This window comes from Xyrauchen texanus, chromosome 12, assembly GCF_025860055.1.
Source record: "Xyrauchen texanus isolate HMW12.3.18 chromosome 12, RBS_HiC_50CHRs, whole genome shotgun sequence".
NCBI lineage: Eukaryota > Metazoa > Chordata > Actinopteri > Cypriniformes > Catostomidae > Xyrauchen > Xyrauchen texanus.
The window spans coordinates 38,198,537-38,216,595 of NC_068287.1; positions in this window are offsets into that span (position 1 = coordinate 38,198,537).

An 18,059-nucleotide genomic window follows, 5' to 3' on the forward strand; every position below is an offset into this window, starting at 1 on the left:
TAATGCTGGTTTCAGATAGCCCAGTTGGAAAGCACAGAAAATGCTTATCTCTTACACAACCACTTCATGCTCAGTCTCACAAACATTTAAGGGTCTTTAATCAAAGGCCGTAATTTAGAGACAAATGCCAACAGCCTAAAGCTTGAAGCCTGGTCATGGTAGCCTAAAAGGTGCAAGCCAATGGGGCAAGCAGTTTTATCTATCATCAGTGTTGTGTTACTTCAGGATGTCCATGCGTGGTGTCCTGTTCAAACGTCTGTCAGGAAACAGTATACCACGACACCTATGACGGGTAAATATGGGATCCATTTACCGTCACACACTACGCTAGGCTTTTATAATTAAATACGTAATTATTTTACCATATGGGAAGGTTGAAACCAAATGTTGTTGATATACTTTATTCAGCATGTTATTTTGATCACCCAATTGAAACCAATTGAAATGTGACCTCAATTTCTGTAATGCTGCACATATCATATGGCAATGATTGTCTTTTCGGAAGGGAGTGTGTTGATATGGAATTCAGCAGCATTGAGGTTAATATATTCTACCCAACAGTGGTTGGCGGAAGTCCACCACTGAAAATGTCACTGATAACAAGATAAAAACCTTTTCTCTGATCCGCTTTAAAGGGATAGTTCTGATGAACACAGAAAAAAAAGCTGTGGTTAAAGCTTCCACCACACATGTGATGACTCACTGTGCACGGCAGAGTTAAAACTGCAGAATAGGTATTTCCGCCCTCCATGACATCACACAGAAGAATTTGTTCAAGTTACACTCAGTGGAATGCACCTCAGCTATCCCTGATAATCCTAGTTAATTCTAAACAATGTGTATATGTTTTTGAAAGCTAAAAACTGCAGGCTATAAAGAATCAGTATGGTATAAATAGCTCTGCGTCAGTAGAGGTCATCGTTGCCACCATGGAAATGAGTGTGAAACTATGCTGCAGCAAGATGGAAATCACACATCAAGCAAACCGTTGCAGTCATCCTTTGGCCACAGAACTTACACAACATCCACACTCAGTCTCTTCACTTCTCCTTAACTTATCTAGATAGTCTCCTTGTTAAGTGATATTTTGAGGGGCTTTCCCTGACACTTCTCACCATGTTCACTCCTTGCTTTATTCCACTTCTACCTCTGTGGTTTCTATGTGTGAGTGTCTGTAAAATGACATAGTCAAGTGTTTGTCATATCGTTAGTCATATGACCTTCCCTGAAGATGAGCCATGATTTTAACGTGTAGACTGTGACTTCATCATTAGAAGCCCCTACCCCAAAACGTGTAGGGTTCCCAGTCATGGAAATCCTGAAAATATGAGGATTTTTAAATTGTGATTTCCAGGCTTGGAAAGTCATGGAAATAAAAAAAATAAAATCCCATGATGAATATTAAAGCAATTAGCCACAAAACAGTCGTGTGTTACAGTGACTTGAGTGGCTTATTGCTTTTATTAAACGGTGGTAACAGCAATATGATCAACAGCAACATAAATGTTCAGTAAACAGTGAACCCTTTAAGCTCGGATGGGCTTGCCACCGGAAAAATTATTATCAATATATTAATAACTACAGTCTTGACCAACACAAAATAGGGATCTTTGTAAAGCTTAGAAGCTGTATTTAGAATGCATGTAAACATTATGACCAAAACTGTGAAATTTGGGGACAAATCAGAAGAATGTATTGAAGAGTTTGTACTGCACATATGACTATAATCTGTGAAAACATCAACTGATCAAATAGCCATGGGTCATATGTTGTTGGAAAACGGGCAGACTGGCCGTAGGGAGCACCTGGACTTTTCCCAGTCAAAAATTGTGAGATTAAATTTACACAGGCTTTCCATAGTGAGTCAAATGTCTCTATAATGTTTTTTATTATCTCAACAAAAGAATCTGAGTGGTAATGAACCCATAAATTAATGAACTCTAAAGCAAGATGAGGTCCTGCAACTGGTAATTACATGAATGAATGTTAAAATTAGGGATGCACCTATATATATATATATATATATATATATATATATATATATATATATATATATATATACATTTTGGTTAATACCGATATGACCGATATGAACATTGATAACTGCTTAGCCATTTTTATAACTAGCATAGAAAATGATTTTTCTGTCTGAATTGGGGGGGAAAAACAGCTCCTGGAAAATGTAACCATCTTTTTGTCACTGGAAAAATGTTTCCCTATTTTCATGAATTTACCATAAGCCCTGATATTATCTGCTTGTAATATCAGCCTAATATTTTTACATACCTAATCAAGGCCGATAATAATAAAAAAAAATAATAATATTGGCCCATTCTGATATGAACACCAATATATAGTGCATCACAAAATGAAAAATAACCATTTGTATTTGTATTAGTTTCCACACACACAAAAAAATTGTATTCCAACAAAAGACATAGTCATTACTATGGTAATTCCATAAGCATATTTGTCGTTCTAACGAACATGACTATCTAATATACTTGGCAGTGGAGCCCACCAGTCCTTGTGGATACGTAAACCCACCCACACACACTCTCAGATGATGGATGACCTCAAGAGCCTAACACACTTGCCCTGGAGTGAGGAGAGCAGAGCTCACATCTGCGATGACTCAATAAATACATCCCCCACCCCTCCATGCCATGCGCTATTTTACACAACACAAACACACACATACAAGTACGGACACTCACTATGCTGTCATTCTGCTTTGTGAAAAAGCCTGTAATGTATTGTACAGATGAATAAATACAACAAAACGCTAATGTCATAAGTCAGAATACTGAGACACGCAACCTTGTATATTCACAATAAACAACAGACCACTCCACTAGACTGGAAACCCAAATACAGACAGAGGCCTCTCATGTGTGAAAATTATTTCTTTCTTTCTCTCTCTCTGTCTATATATATATATATACTGTATATATTTTTATGTTCATTTATATACTAAATTTCTTTAATATGTATAAATCTCTCCCTCTCTCTCTCTCTCTCTCTCTCTCTCTATATATATATATATATATATTAAAGAAGGTGAGTAAATACATTCTTATAAAAATACATACACATAAATATTTGTTCAGTATATATGCTCATATACACACAGACAAAGATGTTCTATGTCCAGTGTGTGTGTGTGTGTGTGTGTGTGTGTGGATTATTTATCCAGTAAGGATATTACCCTTAACACATTAAAGGGTAACTAAACCCTAAACCAACTTTTTTTAGTTAATGATCTGTAAGAATGGGGCTTTATTATTACTGGTCATTGATTCAAGTAATTTTTTTGACATTTGTGTATAAAGTGTTTTAATTCTACAATATATGGTGTAAAAACGTCTGAGTGCTGCCCTCTTCAGGTTGAACGGTGGCTACTGCGGTTGAATTTTCCTATTGGCTGTTTGCGGTACTTCAGCTGACGTAAGCAGGTTCCAACTCACCACGCCCTTGGTACGAGCTACCACGCCCATGGCAGTATAAAAACCATCTCGTTTCGTCAAAACCACTGTAGCGAGTCAGGAGTTGGAATTGCGAGTATTGAAAACGATCAGGATAGAGTATTTTAGCATATATTTAGCATAGCATTTATATAGTTATTTAGATTATTTAGTGTAGTCTAGGTAGTTAATTAGCATATTTGTTAGTGTAGTATTGTTAGAAGCATAGTTAGTTAGTTAGTAGCATAGTATTGCGTCAGTTAGGATAGCTTCAAGTTAGCGTAGATTATCTGTATTTAGTACAGTGGTCAGGATGGTACGTAGGTGTAATGTTGCTGGTTGCAACAGCACTGCTGGACTGTACTGCTTTCCATATAGACTTGGAAATTAGGCGCCAGGGGTTGCACGTCCTTGTTCTGGAAGACCGCGAGTTCCTGCCTAGAGCTGGAGGAGTGTGCAAACTGCATTTTACGCGGGATTGCTTCTCCAACGCAATGGAGGTGGAAATGGGCTTCTCCAAACAGCTCGCGCTGAAAAGCGACGCGGTGCCAAACGCTGCTCCTCCTGCATGGACTCCACCACCGCAGTGGCGTCTTGAGGTGAGTGACCATATATATTTGAATCACAATTTATGGTTAGGCTAAAGTTAATCCTCTGGGGTCGACAAACGCGCGTTCGCGATGCGGGAGTGTTAAACGTATTGCACCCTTATACATTGTGTTACGGTATTGACTACCTGTATATTTTTATTTGGAGGTATACGGTTTTGTACATGATGACGTTACGCTTTACGTCACATTCTTCTAAGTTGAGAGAACAGCTAACTGATGTTATGTTCAAGTGAAGCTCGCTAAATAAAAATCCTGCTAAAAGGATAAACATCACTGAACAGCGTTTCGTTTGTTTTTCCTGCACGCGAGTGAAGGTGAATGTGCACTCGGATGCTCAACAGGGAGTTAAAACCGCAGTTTGAGCCAGCGGCTCGAATTGATATGGCTCCGGCCCTGTGTCCACAGACAATTCACCCTCCTCCACTTCAGGTGAAGGTGGGGGAGAAAGGTCCTCGACTTCAAAAGACCGCTCCGTGGCAAAGCCACTTGCGTCACTCCAGTCACTCTCCATTTTAGAGTCTGACAGCAGCTGTCAATTAATCTGTCACTACGGGTCTCAGGTGCACGCCCCCTGCTCAGCCCCGCCCTCGGTTCGTCCCCTCTATCCCCGCTGGGGTCTGCCCACTTTTCGAGCATTTTTCAAATATTGCTAGTGGGTGGAGTCAGACTCTGAGCAGGGGTTTAGTTACCCTTTAAACAAACCCACTTTGCAGCACTGTGAAATACAAATATAAAGACCCTATTCCCATCCCTGACACCCAAACACATTATAAGCTGTTTGTCTTATCTTGGTGCTGGCAGATTGAGATGGTAATGTGACCCCTGAAGAACATTTTCAAAAACACATTTTAATGGGATTATGATTCGTTGTGATCCTCAGGCTTGTAGCATAATATATTTGTCATTTGAGAAGTGTTACAAATAATTGAATCATGTCAGATGTCATAATGTTGACTGTATTGAGAAGACCTGAAACCAGATAGGTAACTTTCATAATAAAATTGATAGACATACTTCCAGTCATACTGGTCAAGTTTAAAGAGATAGTTCACTCAAAATTTCTCTTAATTTCATTCCAATCGAGTCTTACGATAAGTGATAATAATAGTACGAGATTACAGGGAAATGATATATATGAACAGTTTCAGTCAGGATTTAGGCCCCATCACAGTACAGAGACTGCACTTATCAGAGTTACAAATGACTTGCTCTTATCATTTGATCACGGCTGCATTTCTCTTCTAGTGCTTTTAGATCTTAGTGCTGCCTTCAACACCATAGACACGACATTCTCTTGAATAGGCTGGAGATTTATGTTGGCATAAGTGGACTTGCATTAGCATGGTTCAGGCCCTGTTTATCTGACCGCTAACACTTTGTATGTGTAAATGAGGAATTGTCAAAGCAAACAAAAGTTAAGTATGGAGTGCCACAGGGATCAGTTTCAGGGCCTCTGCTTTTCTCCTTACATATGCTTCCCCTGGGAAATATTATCAGGAATCGTGGAATACGATACCCAACTTTATATTTCTTCTAAACCTGATGAAATTTCACAATTCTCCAAATTAGCAGTGTATCAATGATATCAAAGATTGGATGGCCGGGGCCTGGGTAGCTCAGTGAGTATTGACGCTGACTACCACCCCTGGAGTCACGAGTTTGAATCCAGGGTGTTCTGAGTGAATCCAGCCTGGTCTCCTATGCAACCAAATTGGTCTGGTTGCTAGAGAGGATAGAGTCACATGGGGTAACCTCCTCGTGGTTGTGATTAGTGGTTCTCGCCCTCAATGTGGCATGTGGTAAGATGTGCTTGGACTGCGGAGAGTAGCATGAGCCTCCACACACGGTGTCATACACAATGAGCCACGTGAAGTATAGAGGCAACTGAGACTTGTCCTTCACCACCCAGATTAAGGTGAGTAACCACACCACCACGAGGACCTTCTAGTGTGGGAAATGGGCATTCCAAATTGGGAGAAAAGGGGATAAAAATTTAAAAAAAGATTGGATGGTCAGAAATGTCTTTGTACTCAATTCACTAATTATTGGACCAAAAACCTCTAAAAATAAGCCGCTAAAATATAATTTGTCTTTCGATGGATGTACTGTTATGTATCTTCTACAGCAAAGAACTTAAGTGCTATATTTGATACCTATCTGTGCTTTAAAAATCAAATTTCCAACATTTGTAGAACAGCATTCTTCCACCTCAGAAATATTGCTAAGTTATGACACATGCTCTCTGTTGCTGATACCAAGAAACTAATTCATGCATTCATGACCTCAAGACAATTATTGTAAAGCATTACTGTGAAAATCTCCAGCAAGATCAATAAATAAACTTCAATTGGTTCAAAATGCAGCTGCCAGAGTGCTGACTAGAACCAAGACATATGATCATATTAGCCCAATTTTATCATTGTTACATTGGCTACCTGTTAAATTTCATATTTATTTTTAAATTCTGTTAACTACATACAAAACGTTATTAGTTCTTGTGTGTTTTATGGTAATTGCGATGCTCCAGTCTTGAATGTGCACAAGCAAGATTGAGATTTGAGAGAAAAGTGAAGGCAAACTCTGAATACTGACTTACATGTCGCTATCGTATGGCTTCAGAAGACTTGGAATGTATAGTGCACAAATCGAAGGGGCTACTTTTATCTTCTATCTCTTTTGGCACTTGACAGCCCCCAATTCACTCATATGGAAAGCAGAAGACAGGACATTCAGCCTAACATCTGCTAAGTGTTTGGAAGAACATGGTGTTAAGTAAATGATGACAGAATTTTCTTTTTTGGGTCATAAAACTACTAAAGAGGCTGCTAGTTTTTAGTGTAAGGTTTAAGCAAGGGTATGGATAGAGAGAAAACAGACTTATCATGGACAAAACAAACAGTTGCATCTTTTTGTATATAACAATTGTGTAGAACAATAGCACATTAGACACGCTCACCCATGCATTCACATAGTGATACATGGAGGTTAAGGCAATTTCATTGGCTGTGATATCACACATCACTGTTGTTTTCGGCTGTGAAGAGAGGGTGAGAAAAACACAAGTGCAGAAAAAGGAGACAATCAATCTAAAGAAATGACAACGAATGGGGCACAGAAGTCTGAGTCACTGTTGATGAGTTTGTGTGAGTGAGCATCTTTGCTTGAGCTTGATACACACATATACACACACGCATCTCATAATACAAGCACATAATTTGTCTCAATGCATGGATGCTCCCAAACAGCTCCCATGAATCATGCAAAAGTTTAATGACACCCACACAGACTCCCGCTCTTATGCGGGGGGTGGGGGGGGATGGGGACAATGACATGACTCTGAAAGACAGCTATGGGCTTTGTTTGGTTACTGTCATTCTGCAAAGACGACAGAGGGGGAGGTCCCCCTCCCCAGCGATGTGCATCTCTGACACAAAACAATAGATGAGAGAGGGTACACTGTTAAATATGCAGTGACTGCCAATATAAAGCATTCAAAATGCACTAGTGACAAATACTATAAAAGATAGCAAGTAAAGTGTACAGAATTCAGGTGTTTTAAATCTTTAAGTCTGATTTAGGCCGAGATCATGCTCAGGGTTGGATTGAGTCAGATTATGAAATTCCCGTAGAATTGTGCAATGTTTGAGTTCAGTTTGGGGTCAGTCTCTCTAAAGATTCATTCATGACTTAATGTCATTATTTGGTCACCCCCATGTCTTTCCAAACCTGTATGATGAAAGCTTATTGTCACCAGGGGCTGTCAAGCTCCAGAAATTACTAAATAAAAAACAAAATACTATAAAAAGGCCATAACTGCTGCTCATACAAAGTCCAAGTCTCCTGAAGCCAGTAACAGATCAGGATTTAAATAGTTATCCACTGAAAATCTTCCCCTTCATCATAATTCTCAAATAATAATAATTATTTAATACCGCATGTAAAAATGCACCATGACAGGTCATGTTAAAGACATCAAATGTGAATGGTTTGAGTGACTCGTAACAGATTCCACTGCAAAGTGAAGCTACAGTGTTGGTAAGTTACTCAAAAAAGTAACCAAAAGCAAAATATTAATTCTCTACTTCTCTAAAATGTTACTGATTACTTAAATTAAAATTTCCAATTACTGTACTTTCTACTTTCTAAAACAGTTTTTAGCTCCAAAAATTCACCAAAATGTCTATATTTCCTTGTTTTTTTTATTGCACACAAATCATCAACTCGGCACAACACCTTTCTCCCTTATAATGACTTGAGGCACGGTTGGATGGCGAAATTCCACGCACGAAATACATTCATCTTAATGGGAATCTGCGCAATTGTGTATTTCACATGATTGACTTCCGGTGGTGAAGAATTTCCCCTCACGCATTTCATGTAGAGTTAAAATTTGGTGAACTTTGACAGGTGAATTTGCAGCGTTGACCAATATGCCTTATTCACAGTAGCACCATCTTTGATTTTTGATGGAGATGGAAATGAAAATGAGGCTGTGAGGAATAGACTTACTGTCTCTTCAATGACATGCACTGCATAAAGCTCAATAAGCTTCTAGATCTGGGGCCTGGGTAAAGCAAGTAAAGACAGCAAGTAAAGATGCTGACTACCACACCTGGAATCGTAAGTTCGAATCCAGGGCGTGCTGAGTGACACCAATCAGGCTTCCTAACCAACCAATTGGTAATTATTAGGGCTGCCAATCGGTTACATTTTTTTATCGAATTAATTACATGGTGTCCCAATTAATTAATCGCGATTAATCGCATATACAAATATTTGCTGAGAAAGCCCCTCATATAACAATAACTCAATATATAATGATTATACATATTTATATCAATATATAATTATACATAGTTATCTATTTAAATATTAAAATATATATATATATATATATATATATATATATATATATGTATATTATTCAGATAATTAAAATGCATTCTGGTGGCAGAAGAGTTAATCATTGATAAGACAATTCAAAAGGCGGCTTTAGAGTACAATGTATTGTTTACTACCATATTATTGATCATAAGTCAATCATTGACATACAGTTCACAGCAATCCATTACACAAGTGAATTTGTCAATCAGTTGGAGATTTATTATGAGGGCTAATTTAAGGGGCCGTCAATTTACACCTACGTCAGACGTCTCGGGTGTGTTGCATCATAAACATAAAATGTTTAGGTCACTGTGTCAAGTTAAATATAGTTTAATACTCAATCTTTAAATTAATCTTGAGATCCCTTAGATCGCATTTGCGCTCCTTCGTGTGTTTTCAACGCAAGAACGTAACGCATGTTTGTTGTTCTGCCTACTGAAGTGTTTTCTTCACTGTATAAACTGTATGTTGCTCACACAGCTGAAGTTTCACTTACTGCCCTCTGGAGTAAACAGGTGGTACTACAAGCTTGCATTTCTCAGGAATCTTCCTTATTATGGTCTGTGGGCAGTGCAATTAATTGCGTTAATTTTTTAAAGCGTAATTTTTTGTAAAATTAATCGCACTGAATTAACGCGTTAAATCGACAGCCCTAGTAATTATATAATGCTGTCCACTGTCCTTTTCTGCGTATCGTGGCGCCATTTTGTGTTCCGTTCTGCATAACGCAGCGGCTCATTTTAACTTATCGCAGCCCATTCCGCCAGTTTCTCGGCCGACCCACCGGACCCCTTGGTTCTCCCGATGGCTAGTCCTCCCCTGATCAGCCCCAAATTAAGTTGGCCCACCAGGAAAATGCCTGGTATGCCATATTACCAGTCCAACCCTGTCCTCCGCCACCTGGATTGAGGAGTCACTACGCCACCATAAGGACTTAGAGTGCAATGGGAATTGGGCATGCCAAATTAGGGAGAAAAAGGGGAGAAAACCCAAAACATTTTCCACAACTCATGTTGTGCAAATGCAAGATATTTGTTAAGTGTTTTGTCAACAGAACAGTCTCGTTGTGCGGAATTTCACCACACAGAGATAAATGTGACCATGCCTTTAGGGGTGCACACCTTTCAAATCTCACAAAATCGCTAAAAGGCGTACAAATGTACATAACCACTGTAAAACAAAACAACAAAAAAAAAAAAAATTTTTTTACATAAATAGTATTTTTGAAATATGTATTTACTTAAAAGTAATTAAAATAATTGAAAGTCAGAAATGTTAATCTGATTACAAGAATTTAAAAAGTAATGAGCTACACTACTTCGACTAGAAAAAGTAACTAATAACAGTAACTAAATTGTAATCTGATTACACAGATCACTGGATGCTAATAAATATGCTGAAGTTAGCATATGAAGATTTAAGTCACAGCAGAGGGCTTTTCAGTGAATAACAATGTAAATTTCAATCAGTTCCTCACACAGATCTTTTATGTGCCTTCCGAAGACTTGGAGTAAAGTGTATGGACTACTTCTATGGTGCTTTTTTGTCCTTTTTTGTCTCTATGAACAACTGTTTTAATGCAAATATCTATGTGAACATTGTTAAAAAATGTTTTTGTGTATTTGAAGAAGGAAAGTCATATAGGTCGGGACAGCATGAGGGTGAGTAAATGACAGAATATTCATTTTTAAACTATCCGCTTAAATCTAGGTCTTAGAATGTGTTCCTTAAAAAATTATTAATGGTACCATGCAGTACATGCAGACACCTTTAACCAAACCAAAATGAAAAAGAGACTGACGGATTTGAGATGTTGATCAGTATAGAAAAGTAATTATTTTTATATGCTGAATATCTTGGTTAATAGGGCCCTTTATATTTGCTTAGCCCATGACATCTTGGAATGAGTCCAGGCTCATGAATCTAAAATAATCTCTGCCGTGTTTCAGGTTTGAGGAGGTCATTTGCAGCCTCTAGCCATAAATCAGGTCACATTTCAGTGATCTCAGATGCAACGTACAAATAAACTCCCACGTGATCAGCATCCTTCATGTGCCTATAGGAACAGCATTGCAGTGTGTTTGTCAACACTACATCAGTCAGCATTGAAACATATAGCAAGGCTTATTGTCTTAAAAATCCTTTAAAAGGGGACCCTGCAAATCTAGAGTCCCCTTCGCATTTGACTAGTTTGTTAAGTTAAAAAGTGGTAGTAAGAAAAAGTGAGGAAAATTTTATAACAGACCAGGTCAGCAGGAAAGTTTGCTTATGGCAGAGGGTCACGGTCAATGAAAGGGTGGGAATAGTTTGACAAAAAGGAGGAGAGGGCTGAAAGATGGGAGGACAACAAGGTGATTGTGACAATATAGTCATCCACGAGACTTTATGAGAACTAAACTGCATTTTTACATGTTCTGAATATAATTTAAGGTTGTGTTTGCCCATGCAAAACACTTCTGGGAACACAAAATCTTTGGCGTCCTCTTTCACCCTTTCAACAGTGACACAGACCTGTCATTCACCAGTTCACATGTGCTGTAACATGAATCTGTAAACACTGCTGCAGGTATGCTCAACCAAAATCGCAAAACGCTAGTACATCTATAAGTAGGTCAGCCACACAATCACAGCAGTTAAACCATTCCTTTCATGTGCTGTGCATAGAAATAATATTATGATTGTTCAAGATGCAGGAGGATTTTTTTTTTTTTTTGTGCACAGTCAAGAAGATCATTAATATGCAGGCAGTGACAAAAGTTCCCTCCAGTAGGATCCATTATAAGACATACAGATGATTTGACAATTTCTCATATAATTGCAAAGTAACTTTGCAAGTCTGATTGGTTTGGTGAGGCAGCCTGTGACCTCAGGAAGCCAAGTGTGAATACAGAACCCCGAGAGGAGTTTAGCACACTGGTTGAATTGATGGGTTTATTCTGAACTGAGAATATTTTTTGATTTCTCAAGAAGTTGAATGATTGATCACTTTTAAATATGCATAGCACTAATAAAGAATTTGGACACACCTACAAATTCTCAAGTATTCACATTTTTTCACAGTATAGCCTTAAAAAAAAAATTATATCGGAATTATGTAATGGCCAAAAAAAAAGTGCTTCATGTGCTAACACCTAAATAATATTTTTTTACTTAAAGGTGCTGTAAGCGATTTTAGCCTTTCTGGAATTTCCACAAGCTGATTAGCCACGCCCCATCTTTCCAAAACCCCACTCCAAAGATACCAAATGAGCTTTATGGAGATCGACACTGAGCAGATGCGGTTGTCAAAATCAACAGCAGCAAAACAGCGCCCTCAACTGACAACTGTTTTGAACAACATGGCAAAAAAATGGCAGTGAGCCTCAATAATTTTCCTGTAACTACAATACTATGGGAACACACAAAATGATTGACAGGTAGAAAGCGTCAGAGACTGTGGCCCACTGACATATTTTTGTTTGTTAATTAGAGTCTAGAGCTGTCACGGAAATTAATTTTAATATACTATGTTAAACCTACAAAACTAATTTTAAAGGTTAGATCAGGTAGAAATAGCTCCTTAAAGGGAACGTTCACACAAATATGAAAATTCTCTCATCATTACTCATCCTCATGCCATCCTAGATGTGAATGATTTTCTTTCTTCTACAGAACAGAAACAAAGATTTTTAGAAGAATATCTCAGCTCTGCAGATCCTTACAATGCGAGTGAATGGTGATCAGACCTTTTATAGCTCCAAAAATTACAAAGGAATCAAAGCTAATCCATATGACTCCAGTGATTAAATCGATCTCTTCAGTAGCGATATAAGTCTGGGTGAGAAACAGATCAATATTTAAGCTGTTTTTTACTCTAAATCTCCACTTTCGTTTTTACTTTTACATCTGAAAACAACATGTGGTGCTTGTTAAGTTTCACTTTCACATTTGAAAGTGAAAGTGTAGATTTAGTATAAACATTTCAATTTTTTCGTTTACGTTTTATTTATGTAATTTTTGGAGCTACAAAGGTCTGGTAACCATTCACTTACATTGTATGGACCTACAGAGCTGAAATATTTTTCTAAAAATATGTGTTTGTGTTCTGCAGAAGAAAGAAAGTCATACACATATGGGATAGCATGAGGGTGAGTAAATAATAAGATAATTAAAATTTTTGGGTGAACTATTCCTTTAAGGTAACAGTTGCAGGGTTTTCCAGTGTATGCTAGGCTCTTGTTGCCTGCTTATCAATAAAGAAGAATTTTATTTTTTTTAAGAAATGTATAAATGGTCACTTATGTTTGTCTACAAAACCAGTTACAAGCATTTAAATATAAACCTTTAGACCCAAGGGTCATTAAGATTGTGGGCAATGAGAAAGTTCAATAACATAGCTTAAAGATTTAATAAATAAAAGGAGTAATTTGTTGCTGACGAAACATAAATACAACAATATGAAGATAATTTAAGACACTAATCTCCACTACCACTGTTGTATTTCTTGTTTTTGTGAACGTTGCTGGTTTTAAGAGGATTTTCACAGTGCGACAGCCAAGACTAAAGAAATTAGCACACCCAAGTGGACGTTTCAAACCATTACAGCACTGCTAAATCTGACCTTCTGCTTTGCTTTCACATTCTACAATTCAAATAATGTATAATTAAATCTTTATTTGTAGTTTGCTCTTATTTAGGATTTGCTATCCATGTTTAGTGGTGAACATAACAGGACGCTCAACTGGGTGTAGTCTGCATTAAAGCTGTCTAAATGTGCACCCTTTTTAGGCTTGTGGAAAACAAAAAGTTTTATAATGCATTTCTCTAAATAACAGCAGCAAAATGCCTCATTGAAGACATAAAATCCACAAAGATGAAGCAAAATGCTAAATAAACTAAATATTTCTAAAAACATGGCTGCAGCAGGTCTGGCTACAGTGTAATTTTGAGGCGTACTGCTATAAAGAGTTTAACGGCAGCAGTCACTACCTCTTGGCAGAGTTTGATATGGCAGAAGGCATGCTTTGCTTTTGGCAAAGTCAATTTGTGTAGCGTAAAACCACAGGCGTCAACAAGGACATATTTGTTGACCATTCTTCGTTTACAAATTGCCACACCTTTCCATGGCTATAATGTTAATCATGTTTTAGCTGCCTTTTAAAAAAAATTGCAAAATGGAGCAACATAATTTACTCAGACAATAGGTTGTAAATATAGCAAAGACACATTTAAAAAGGTACGTGAGGAATTTTAGGGTTTTTGCAACGTTTTACCAAATAATATTGTACAATGATTTACCCGAGCTGTTTCTGATTATAGGGCTGTTTAGCTTGTAGGACCTAGTCCTTAAACCCGGAAGAGAATTCGCCATGGGTTTTCTCAGGATTTTCCTATTGGTTTTTATAATGGGGTTTTTGAATTTATAAGAAAAATAAGGTATGTGGTAAACATTACTTGACGATATGTGGACGTTTTGATCTACAACATAAATTACATAGTCATATCTCAAACATGAATTTTAAAGTCTTACTGAATTATATACTTTTTTTTTTTAAATGCATGGCAGCTTCAAAATTCATGTTTGAGATATGACTGTAATTTATGTTGTAGAACTAAACATACACTGTGTACCACAGACCTTATTTTACACAACAAAAAAACATTATAAAAACCTATTAGGAAAATCCTGGTCATGTCTAGAAGGATCCCTCTTTTGTCAATCTCACAAGATTCTACAATTCTACAGATTATATACACTGCATTTAATCACTCAACAACGATGAGCGTGAGTAAAAAAAAATTTGAATTGTCTGTTTTGATAAATAGTCATTCTTTATGATCAATTCAAGCTCTAAAATAAATATTTCACATAATAAATTTGATAACTTCATATCTATGAAGGAGGCATATTGCTCTGTCCCACGTGCCGCTTTAGGGCTCTCTGATCACTTTCTGGTTCATTGTCTCCCGACCTACAAGCAGAAACTAAAATCAGCTAAACCTGTATTAAGGACTGTAAAGAAATGGACTAATGAAGCAGAGCTGGAACTACAAGTCTGCTTTGACTGCACTTAATTGAGTGTTTTTGAAGCTGCAGCCACAGACCTGAACGAGCTTACCGAGCAAACCGGTCTGTGGATGATGCTGTCAATATGGGACTGCATTATATCCTGCAACACCTCGACAGACCTGGGACTTATGCAAGGATCTATTTGTGGACTTCAGTTCAGCCTTCAATACCATCATGCCTGATCTTCTCTCAACCAAACTGACCCAACTCTCCATGCCAAACCCAATTTATCGATGGACCACCCATCTTTCTGACAGAGAGGCAGCAGCTAGTGAGACTGGGGAAACTCATCCAGGACCCTCACTATTAGCATTGGTGCTCCTCATTGATGCGTTCTCTCTCCACTGCTTTTCTCCCTGTACACGAATGACTGCACTGCAAAGGTTCCCACTGTTATGCTCCTGAAGTTTGCAGACGACACCACAGTCTTCTGCATTATCCGCGATGGTGGCGAGTCTGCATGCAGACAGGTGGTTGAACAGCTGGCTGTCTGGTGCGGTCACAACAACCTGGAGCTGAACCCCCCTCACACCATGTGAACAATTAAACGGCTTCAGGACTCCGCCATGGTGCAAAAACGTAAATACATACATATATATATATACATACATACACATATATTTAAATCAGTAACTGATTCTAAATGAGAACGCCCCAAAGTTGCTCACCGGGAGTCACCCTAAGCGACTGCCCATGTCGCCCATGCCTAAATCCGCCACTGAGACTGGGACTGTGCGAGAAGTTAGCAAAAGAGAAATCCCTTCCAGACATGACCAAAAATACAGAGGGAACCCATGGTGAATTAGATTTCTGGGTTCGCCTAAAAATTGAGGTGACGGCTGAACAGCTCTTTTGAATAAGGACTTTTAAAGATCATTTTATAGACATAGTGCAATCAGATAAAATATTACAGGAATTTTACAGATTCAATACAAGTTTACTCAAATCGACAGCATTTGTAGCATAATGCTGATTATCACAAAAATTATTTTGACTTTTCTTTTAAAAAGCAAAAATGGAGGTTACAACGAGGCACTTACAATGGAAGTTAATGGGACCCATTTTTGGAGGGTTTAAAAGGCATAAATGTGAAGCTTATAATTGTATAAAAGCTTATTAATTTATAATTTGAGGTAAAGCGGTTTAAAAAAGTCATTTTTTCAGTCGTTTTAGGGTTTGTTGTACATTGTCATGCCCAAAGAAGTTGTAAAATTTGCTTTACACAGAAAAGTTTAGTAAGGGATTCCAAACTGCATTTTTGCACACTTGAAGCTCAATTTGAAAAGGGACGGTTGTTCCAAACAAAAGTTCCTTTTTTTTTTTTTTAACATAGGTCCCTTTCACAAGACTTAGTCTCTTAAGTGAGGGCTCCCTTCAGATTCCCTGCATCAAGAGCTCTGTCCTTCATAGTGAGTAGGGCATAGGGATGATCACTTTGATTGGAATTCGCCTTTCATCACAAATTTTAGGAACACTACACGAATACTGGGTAGGTGCTCCCTTTGCTCTCAAAACAGCCCCAGTTCTTCATGGCATGGATTCCACAAAATGTTGGAAACATTACTTTGAGATTTTGGTTAATGCATCATGCAATTTTTAAGGTTGTGAATCAACCACATCCCAAAGGTGTTCTATTGGATTCAGATCGGGTGACTGGGAAGAACAGTGAACTCATTGTTATGTTCACAAAACCAGTTTGAGACAACTTTTGCTTTGCGATATGGTGCATTATCATGCTGGAAGTAGTCTTTAGAAGATGGGTGAATTGTGGCCATGAAGGGATTGATTGGTATTAACAGGTTCAAAGTGCACCAAGAAAACATTCCCCACACCATTACACCAGCAGCCTGGACTATTGACACAAGGCAGGTTGGGTCCTTGGATTCATGCTGTTGATGCCAAATTCTGACCCTAACACCTGTGTGCCTCAGCAAAAACCATCAGATTCATCAGACCAGGCTAAGTTTTTCCAGTCTTCGCAAGTCTCTGCCCACTGCAGCCTTAGTTTCCAGTTCTTGGCTGACAGAAGTGGAACCCAACATAAGTCTTCTGCTGTTGTAGCCCATCCACCGCAAGGCTCAACATGTTGTGCATTCTGAGATGCTATTCTGCTCACTACAATTGTACAGAGTGGTTATCTGAGTTACCGTAGTCTGTCAGCCAGCTCGAACCAGTCTGGCCATTCTCCGCTGACCTCTCATCAACTAGGCATTTCTTTGAGAACTGCTGCTCACTTGATTTTTATTTTTTTTTGGCACCATTTTGAGTAAATACTGTGGACTTCTGTACGTAAAAGTCCTAGGAGATCAGCAGTTATAGAAATACTCAAACCAGCCCGCCTGACGCAAAATTCTTTTACTGAAAATCATCGAAATCACATTTCCCCCCCATTCTGATGGTTGATGTGAACATTAACATAAGCTCCTGAACCATATCTGTATGAATCAACAGTCCAATCAAAATAGGTAACCTCAATGTGCTAATTTTCCAGAGCGTAGACGCAGACCTACATACAGAAACAATACAGTGATACAACATTTTCCTTGTGAATACATAGCCTAAACAGAATTCATGTGACAGATCATGATTCTTGTGGCCTAGTCAGACCTTGAATTGTTGGTTAAACTACTAAAGTGAGCGAAGGCAAATTATTAAAATCGCAAATACGGATGGCGTTGTTGAAGTAGAAAGGTATTGCAAAGTGCCTACATTTGATTTTAGCAATTGCAATGGTTAATAAATCCCCATCCCGGTTAAAAATGCCCATGCCAACTTACCACCATTGGTTAATCCAACATTGCTGTATCATACAAACTAGTTGCAATTCAGTTTGGTGCTTCTAGTGGTGGAAAAGCAACACAGCAACTGTACAAAATCAAGTCAAAACCACCTTTTACCTTTTAACACAACAGTGCAAGACAACTAGAATGTTAGATTCAGTTCTTGTTTAATTGTATCTCCTGATATTGCTCCACAAAACAACAGAAACAATGAAACACATTTAATATTATTCAAACACCTATGAAGCATACAAGTCCTCACAGTGTTGTC